We start from the raw sequence: 10,000 nt of genomic DNA on the forward strand, positions 1-10,000 counted from the left end.
TAGGAAAGTGGTGAAAAGGAGGAACAAAGAGGGAAAGACAGTAAGGAAAATAGCCAGGGATGTGCAGGAAGGGTGTAGGAAAGGTCCATAGCTGTCCATTTCTTCTACAGCAACAGCCGTGCATATACATTGAAATTGGAGATAGATTTGGACACTCATACCCCTGATAGAGGGGTGAGGACAACAATAATATGTTGCTAAGCTAATTAGACCAGATTACATGTGTACAGTGGACTTTGTGCGAAATGGACAGCTATGTATGGGGCGAGGTTTTTTTTGGGAACAGATTGCCCTTTTTTTTCATATGAGAGTTGGATGTTGAGGAGGGATAGTAGGTATATTTGGGGAGGTAGGTTGAGTAGGTTAACAGACAAGACAAACAAGATGCATACAGGGGTGGTATATGACACATGTGGGGTAAACACCTTGATGGGGAGGGTTGTTTGGAAATCGGAAGCCCATGTGTCCCCTAGTGGCATGAGGTCTGCACCCATGGGCAGTCACCACTGTATCTTCACAGCCCTGAAGGTGGTTGTGCTGCAGGACTGAGTAGGAGGGCCAGGCCAACCCTCTGGTTGTGACACATGGCCCTCAAGCTGGCGTAGTAGATCTCTGATCTCCCTGCAGAGCTTGCTATGCACCACGACCCAGACCCGGCGATGGGTGACAGGTTCCTGTCTGCGCCCACTCCTCAGGGGGTGAGCCCTATCCCCTGAGGAGGTTCCACCCGAAGGTGGTGCAGGACCAACAGATGAGGAGGTCCCGGTTTGGGCCCCTTTTGTGCTGGTGCCCGGTGCCATAGCCAGCTGAGGTGGGACAGGTGGGTCCGCCGGGATCATCCTTCCCAAACGGGCTATGGTGTTTAAATTTTATCAATGTGTGGGTTAGTAATAGTCAACACATTCCAGGATTAGGTATAAAAGCATGCATAGATATTCCCATTAACCCAAACACCAGATATGGAACAGTTGCATACCAAACAGAACACATGCATATATGGAACCACAGTGCTCATTACAACAGCATGCAAGTACATTGATGGCAGCATGCCACCAATGTGGGAGTATTTCAACATGGCACATGCATAGAAACAAATTTAAATAATTATCAAACAATAGGACATGTGTCCCAACAGTAGAGTTAATTCAGCCCATACCAATTCAACTGTGTATTTAGTTTACTGTTGCAGATATGGTGGGGCAGGAGAAAGATGTCAATTAACAACTAGTATATTCCTGTAGTTCACATTACTTTCCTAGTCAGTGCTGTGATCTGTACTTTACAGGTGTTAGTACCTTACCCTATTGCCTTAGTTTGGACAATGGCATGGCTGTTGACAACTATATACATGAACTGAGTTTTACCTGCAGTATGCACCTCTTACCTGGTATACCAGTGGAGGTATTGTTTGTTAATGCTGCCTAACTGTTTCTACACATACTCCCAGATTCCAGGATGATGTTATGCACATACCTGTCCATCTCTTTTTGCACACACTCTGGGCATGTATTCACCACATGCAGGTGAACTGGGACATATTTCGACTATTGCCCTCTTACACCTTTAGTGACTTGTACAATGACAGGTTTCTTTTATTTGACATTTTCCAAATATGTAGTCTGACAGTCAGTTATATGACATGAAATGCTGCCTACATGTCAGAACGTAGCACAATGATATGGCAGGGGGACAGGGTAACAGCCAGCGATATGGGCTGAATAATTAGACATTCTGGACATTTCCGTACACTTGTGGGGTATGATTCTGCTTACAGCTTACTACCACTCCCCAGATTCGAACCATGGCTGTGTCTACTAAAAATAAAACACTGTCCATCACAGTTGAGTGTGCTATATAGATATTGCTCTGTACCTCTTGTCTGATTTCTATCTATAATTCTCCTGTGGTTTTACATTCTGACCTTGTAATTACAACACTCTTATACAGGATTTCTTAGACAGTTGTATTATGTAGTACAGTGTGGGTGATGGTGATAAGTAATTCCTTATTATTCTAAGTAACTGCACCAATAACAATGCCATACAATACCAAAGTAAACAGTACCAGTACAGGATATCAATCTTTTAATTATAGGCACAATGCTCCTATCTGACAGACCTGTGAGAGCAATGTTTGTTAGCACTACCTGCATGTTGCCACACAAATTACCAGTTTCCACATTAGTATTATGCGCATAGGTCTCACTCTGTTACTGTACACACTCTGGTCACAGCTTGACAACATGGGGGCGGAGATGGGACATACATGGCTAATTACTCGCATAACATTTTGGGGAGTCACTAGAGTGACAGGTTTGTACTTATAGATGGCTGACAATCAGTTATATGACTTGTTTGCTGCCTAAACATCTGGGATCATCCCACTGATTTGCCAGGGAGACAGGGTGACAGGTAGCTGCCATGAGCTGATTTAGTGGACATTCTGGAGATATCTGTACAGTTGTGGGGAAAGATTCTGCATACAGCCTACTACCACTCCCAGGATTCGAACCATGGCTGGGTGTGCAAAAAATACAGCAGCTCACATCACAGTTGAGTGTGCTGTTTGGATTTTGTTGTCTGTCATTTCAGCATTTTCTAAGTCTTTCTCACTTGTGCTATTTGACCTCTTGGGATTACAACAGTCATATACAGACATTCCTACACATTTTATTTATGTAGCACAGTGTGGGTATGAGTGCTTAATACAACAGTACTATTAAGTGATTGCAACTCTGCATTACCATATGATATCAGAGTGAACACATGAAGTCCAGCAGTTAGACCTTTATCGTCAGGCTATTATGCTTTTATTTACATACAATCTATATGAGACTCTTCCTGCCCTATTCTCTGGTGTATGCAGTACATGCCTTAAACAACACAGGTTTTATACAGGCAATTAACTTACTACTACTTTGAAATTTATTTCCTATGACAATACATGCAAGAACATTACTAACCTGCCTCACGTCGCAACCACTGCAGTCTACAGGCATGGGCTTCCTGGTTCGCAACCCACTCATCTGGCACTGTGAAAGATATAAGAGGAATATTTAGCCATACCTATCCATAATATACATCAGCTGGCAACTATTACACAGGTAGTGGACTGATACTTACACACTGCTGGGACATCCCCTGTCCTCCTGGCCTCTTGGATCCACTGATACAAGAAATCCCCCTTTCTCTGCTTCAGGTCAGAATAGTGATGCCTGACCTGCTCACCAGTTCGTGGTATGCCAGTGGCACTGGTGAGGTTATGGGCAAGACAGTCCCAGGCTTCCCTCTTGTATTGCGATCCCTGGTACTGGCCCTGCAGCAGTCTCTGGTCATGGTCTTTCACAAGGAGTCCTGCCATGACTCTGGACTCCTGGATGCCCCAGCTCTGCTCCTGAAAGGACACACCCTCTCCCATTCCAGATATGGTGCCTACAGGGGGAAGCTACAACCAGTTATGAGATGTATTCCCACCTGTTGGGTTTAAATAGGGCTGGTATCCCACACTTTGTCGTGATTGGACAGTTTTGAAAATGCTATGCTATGGGTAAACCTGCTTACCTAAGGCTGGCATTGCTTAAAGGGGTATACTATTGGACAGACTAAGTTAGCTGGTCCACACATTGCTTACACCTACTAAGCTGGGCTGTACAATGCCTAGCATTGCTTAATATTCCATTTGTATTATATTTGCATTTTGGCATTGATTTATTATTCATTACATGTTATATATGTGTTTGGTATCCATGTTTCATGTGTACGTACACTGTATGGGGTCCTTGTTTTTATTAGGAGATTTCAACACTTTATTACAATGACACCTCACATCTGGGATTAATGCAGTACTCCAGTTCACATATTTATGTTTTTTAGTAGAATATACAATATACAACTGTATATAGATTCCTTTCACATGTTCAGTTTGTATTTCCTATAGTGAGGATCTGTTTGGTGATACCTCATTCTTATGTACTGCTGTGATGGCTTAGTGATTAACTACTGTGACTATATTGTATAGGGTCCTGTGTTAAAGACCTGCAAAGGCTGTTTATTTTGTTTCTGGCCAGAACAGCAGCTGAGGCATACAGAGTGATTAAGGCACTTTTCAGCAATTGTAAGCGGGTTTGCACAGGTTTGCGTGAAGGTAAGCAATGCTAACCTCCGGTTAAATATGCTTATAGAGAGTTAGCTTCAATATTGCTTAACCTTCCGTGCACATTGCTTATGGGCTTAAACTCACTTTCTACTGCTTAAATAGGCTTGCTCCTGCTTACTACTGCTTAAATATGCTTACTCTTGCTTACTAATGCATACTCCCACTTACCACCACACTAATTTAGACAGTAATGTCTAATGGTTCTTGGGAAGGTGGTGGGTTTGGAAACTGTATGGAGTTAGCATTCATTAAACATTTTACCTTCCATTTGCATCCCTGATTCCTGTGTACATATACTGTATGTGCACTTGTGATTATCTGTGGACTTTACAACATTATGAAAATAACACCTCACATCTGCATTTAATGTAGTACTCCAGTTCACAAATATATGTTATGTCGTAGGTTATGCAACAAAATAAATTGATCATAAAGTGATTTGACATAGAAAATGGATTGTACTGGAGTGGGACTCAAACCGGGAATGTCTGCTCATAAGGTGAATGCTCTGTCCACTATACTATTGCTGTGCTGCTTCATTTGCATATATCTTGCTTTTTATCCTCTTGTGCCATTTAAGCTGCATTAACCATAGATAAGCGTTGGGCAAATCCATGCACCTATGCTTAAATTTAATCTTCTGTATAAAATAAAAAACTTCTTTATATTTAATGTTTTAATTATTGCTCTTGTAAACCTGGAGGGATGTTGCTGGGGGTAAGGGTATGTGAACACCTATGAGCAGTCTCGCTCATTCGTATTCATACACTGCTGTTCTTCATTGCAGAGGCATATATATATTCTGAGAGCTCTGCCCTCAGACATGCTCCCTGCACTCGTACACGCTCCGTGTCTATTTAGAAGCTCAGGCAGCATGCCCTCATTGATATGCATGGTGTGCTGCTCTCTTGCTCTTAACCGGCCACTTCTGTGCAGGACTAAGCTAGTCCTGCACAGAAGGACAGTGAATCTGGGGGACTGTTTTTTGTTTTTTGTCTTTATTAACCAACCATCTCTTGTTGCATTTCTCTTCAAAAGAAGTTGATATATTCCAGTCCAATTCTTCTGCATTTTTCTAGGATTTTATTTTTCTTTAGAAAGTTCAGTGCATCTTCCAAGGTGTTAAAAGTCTTCTTTCCTTCTGTAAGGTGAATCCTTATTTTGCTAAAAACAAGATTTGTGCTTTAATATTGTTTTTCTTTAAGCCTTCAACAAGTGGCACAGATGCTTTTCTCTTGGACATCACTAATGTAGAATAGTCATTGTCAAATCTTGTAGTATTTCCTTTAATTTTAACTAGAAAATTAGTCCATGCAGCTTTTAAGACTAAATCCTCATCTGGACTTGAGAACAATCTTACAATCACTGACTTTGGTGAAAGTGTTTTTTTTTTCTTATGCAGAGTTAGAAAGTGATCTATGTGCCAGAGGTACAAAATTTTAGACAGCCATATGTTGAGGAACTGAATCATACTCTCTACCTGTTCTTCTTCAGGAATCCTGTAAATCTTGATGTTATTCCTTCTAGATCTTTTCTCTAAGTCTTCTATTTTATACTGGAATAAGTTGTTTTCTTTCAGAATAAATTCAGTGTTATTCTCATTTTCAAGTAACGTTCCATCAAAATCAGACATTGCTTCTTCTATACTAGAGATTAGTGATGATTGTTGTTTAAGATATTCACTCAGGATTCTAACTTGTGTTTTACATTCCTCTTTTAAATTATTATTAATTTTGATTTCTAATTTATCTGTCCTTACAGATAACTCACTGATGTTACTTAGTACTGCCTGTAAGTCTTTTTTCATAGTACTATCATGTACACTGGGCTTAGAGCAGCTCATTCTGAGAGAATTATTTTCTTTTATTTTTTTTTACAGGAAAAAGCAATTAAAAGAGTTTCATACTTGTTATTTTTGTAGTAAATCCTTCAGCAGGTGTTCAACTATCAATCCATCAAGTTCTGAAATTTTCTATTTGAGTTTTTTTAGTAAAACTCCTGTCAGAAATGTCAAAATGAATCAGAGCTAAAAACAGTGCAACACCTTTTGCCCCTATGTATGCCAACTTATTTATGGGATATTATGAAAATCAGTATATCTATAATAAGAAATTTTACAATAGACACTTGGAGAAATATTATAGATACATAGATGATTTGATCTTTGTATATAGGGGAGGTCAAGAAGATGTCCCAGAATTTATAGAGAGTCTGCATAAGGACAGATTCGGTATAAAGTCTGATGGGATACAATGGGGAAAGAAAATGAATTATTTCGACGTAACAGTGGAAGGCACAGAAGATGGTAAAATTAAAACTAAAATAAACAGAAAATTTGAGGAACATGACTATATATTGCATGGGGATAGTTGTCATTCAGTACATACTATAGATTCAATCCCATATGGTGAAATTCTTAGAATAAAAAGATTATGTAGTGATAAGAAAGATTATGAAGAAGAAAAGGATAAAACAATGAATATGTTTATTGACAGATGGTATAAAAGTAATCAAATAAAATGAGCAATAACTAGAATAAAAGGAGAATGAGATAGTATAACTTTAAAATAAAGGATGAAAATAAAATAAATAGGAGAACAGAAGTGGAAAAAAATATATTTTCGGTGATGATGTACAGTTTTTAGTGATAAACTGGGAAAGTTGGTTTAATATGGTTGGGATATTTTAAGGGGAGATACACTTCTTGAATATATATATGCAACAAGAAGCTGAGGTTTTCATATACAAGGAGAAGAAATATAAAGGATTTTTAAGTACATGGAGTATTCACCTTGCCTAATACTATAAGACATAAGGAAATAAGTCAGAAAGGAACATTCCCCTGTGGAAAATTCGGTATATGTTCATTCATAAAAATACGTTTTTCAAGCATTAATGGTAAAAAAATATCAGGAGACAGGTAGTTATAGTTGTATATGTGAAATAATAATTTATGGTTTAAAATGCCCATGTAATAAATATTACATAGGAGAAAGTAAAAGAAGTTTAACAACAAGATTAAAAGAACATATATGTGACATCAGGAAGGGCAGTGAATACAGCCCGGTAGCTAGGCATTTTTTAGATAAACATGGGGGCAGATCCCACAGGATTACAGGCAACAGTATTAGAGCAGATTCTTCAAGATGATCTAAGGACTACAGATGAAAAAAAAATGAAGAAGAAAGGAATCATTTTTTTTATTTTAAAATGTAATACTTTGAGTCGAATAGGTCTTAACCAAAAATGCAACTGGAAATGCTTTTTATAGAGATGTTGCTTTAATTATTTATAAATGGCAATTAATTACTTAATTATAAAGAGTATTTAAGTGTTAACAGTATGTAAGTGTGTTATACTCTGTTAAAGGCTTGGAAAAGACAAGGAGCTAAAGCAGTTATTTTCTGCAGCTGTTTTTGTGGATATTGACCCCAGGATTCAATAAACTCTGTGCAGGAATAGTTCTATTCCTGCATGGAGTGGATCGTGCCCATGTAGAACAGCAGTGCGCCTTGCATATTAATGAAGGCGCACTGCTGTATTATTAACACGGACATGAGCCGTGTACGAATGCAGGAGGTGTGTCCGAGCATTGCTTGCACAATACACATGCCCCCTGCACTCTAGAATTGCCATACGACAATTCTAAAGCAACTAACAGTGTCCCTGGACACTCACAGTCCCGCACAACATAGCTCTCAACTGCCCATATATTTGTAGAATGTCCAGAGTTTTTCCTTATATTTTTGGCCTTTCCCTCATAATATTTCCTCTTGTCTGGCAAATCATTGTGATGATCTAAGGATTGAAGTCACTAAATAGTGACATACATTTGAGTTTCATAACTTATTGCTTTCAAAAAATATATACTAACACAAATTGATTTATTCTAGAAGCTTTCTAAGTTTATAACAGTAATGTTTCATTTTATTTTCTTTCCATCCCCAATAAAGTTTAAGCTTAGCTGAGTGGGTGTGCCCATCATGCAGCTATGCATAGCATACCTTAAACATATGAAAGAGCTAAACAGAACTATACAGCCAAAATAGCCAAAGTGAAATAGTGCAGTGGTTAGAGCTTCCGCTTAACATGCAGTCATTCACAATTCAAGCCATTCATTTTTATTTGTGAAAACAGCACTAAAAGTATGTTTTTCTAGAAATAGGTAGTGAATAATATATATTTGTTAACCAGGGTATAGCAGGTCCAAATGTGAGGTGTCAGTGTAGTACAAATATGAAACCCCCATGTAAACACAAGTGTCCCATGCAGTATAGCCACAAAAGAATGTAATGTAATGAAAGCATATAAAATGATAATAATAATAATAATAATAATAATAATAATAATAATAATAATAATAATAATAATAATAATAATAATGATAATTATGATAGCAATGATAGTCCATAAAATGAAAGCTGAACAATGCTAAATTGTGCTCAGCTGTGCATAGCTGGAGTAAGCATCACTTAAATTTGTATGCTTAGCAATAAATAGCATAGCTAAGCAGATATGCACACTGGTAACAGTGCTTAACATCTACCCCTTTAAGCAATGCTTATCTTTGCTAAGCAGGTTTGCCCATTATTTAGCTTAGCTCAGCATATTCAAAACCATCCTATCACAGCAAAGGGTGGGAAATCATCCCTATTTACACATCGCAGGCAGGAATACAGCTCATAACCAGATGTAGCTCCCCACTGCAGACACAATGGCTGATGTTGGTGAAGGTGTGCAGTTTTGGGCACAGTTCTGGGGCATTCAGGAGTCCAGGTTCATGGTTGAACTCCTAGTACAAAACCACAAAGGGAGACTGATGCAGGACCAGTACCACGGCTCCCAATACATAACGGAGGCCAAGGACCGTCGCGCACATGACATCAACAGTGCCACTGGCATCCCTCAGACTGGTGAGCAGGTCTTTGCTGACTTGAAGTGTAGGAAGAGGGAGCTCTTGGACAGGTGTGTCCATGATGCATGGGCAAGGAATGCTCCAGCTGTGTGCAAGTATCAGTATCAATAAGTGTTTCCCAAAGTCCAGCATGTGTATGTGATGGATAGGTATGCATAAATGTTTCTCTATCTCCTTTATAGCTGCAGATGAGAGGGCTGTGAACATGGACACCCATGCCAGCAGGCTGCTAAGGTTGAATTGTGAGGCTGGTGAGTACAAATCTAGCTTGTAGTATTCATGGAAAATAAATAGAAAGGTATAGAATGTCACCTGTCAGTATTTAAAAATGGGTATGGTTTTACTGCATAAATGAGAGATTAGCAGAGTAATAGTGATATACAGGGTGTATATATCAATAAAAGTGTCAGTACCTGTCAATAAAAGTCAAAACCCCGGACTGGTTGTGTTTACTTTGGTATGTTGTGGTAGGAACTGAAATGGGTACAGTTTCTGTACAGCAACTATAGCTCTGAAAGCATTAAATAATCAAGGCTCATCTGACAAAGATTGTGGAGTTGTAAAACAGGAGATTAACTATATGAAATGCTCCATGCACCAAGATCTGATACCTGAATAATAATGTGTTAACCAATGCTTTCCAGACTATGCTATGTCAAAGTATGAATACACAGAATAAGAGCTATCTGCCATGCATGAATGTCAGAATTACAAAGTCAGATTATACAACCAAGAGAGTATTAGGCAAAAAAAGTAAAATAAGAGATAGCAGTTTATCAATATCTCATTCTGATGAAACACACACTTTGTTCTATTTTATGCACAAATAGGCACGGTTTGAATCCTGGAAGTGGTAGTAAGCTGTATGCATATTTTCACTCAGGAATATGTGAATATGTATAGAAACACTCAGGTAATGTTAACAGAAAT

This window comes from Protopterus annectens, chromosome 2.part0, assembly GCF_019279795.1.
Source record: "Protopterus annectens isolate FY-2018-M chromosome 2.part0, PAN1.0, whole genome shotgun sequence".
Lineage (NCBI taxonomy): Eukaryota > Metazoa > Chordata > Ceratodontiformes > Protopteridae > Protopterus > Protopterus annectens.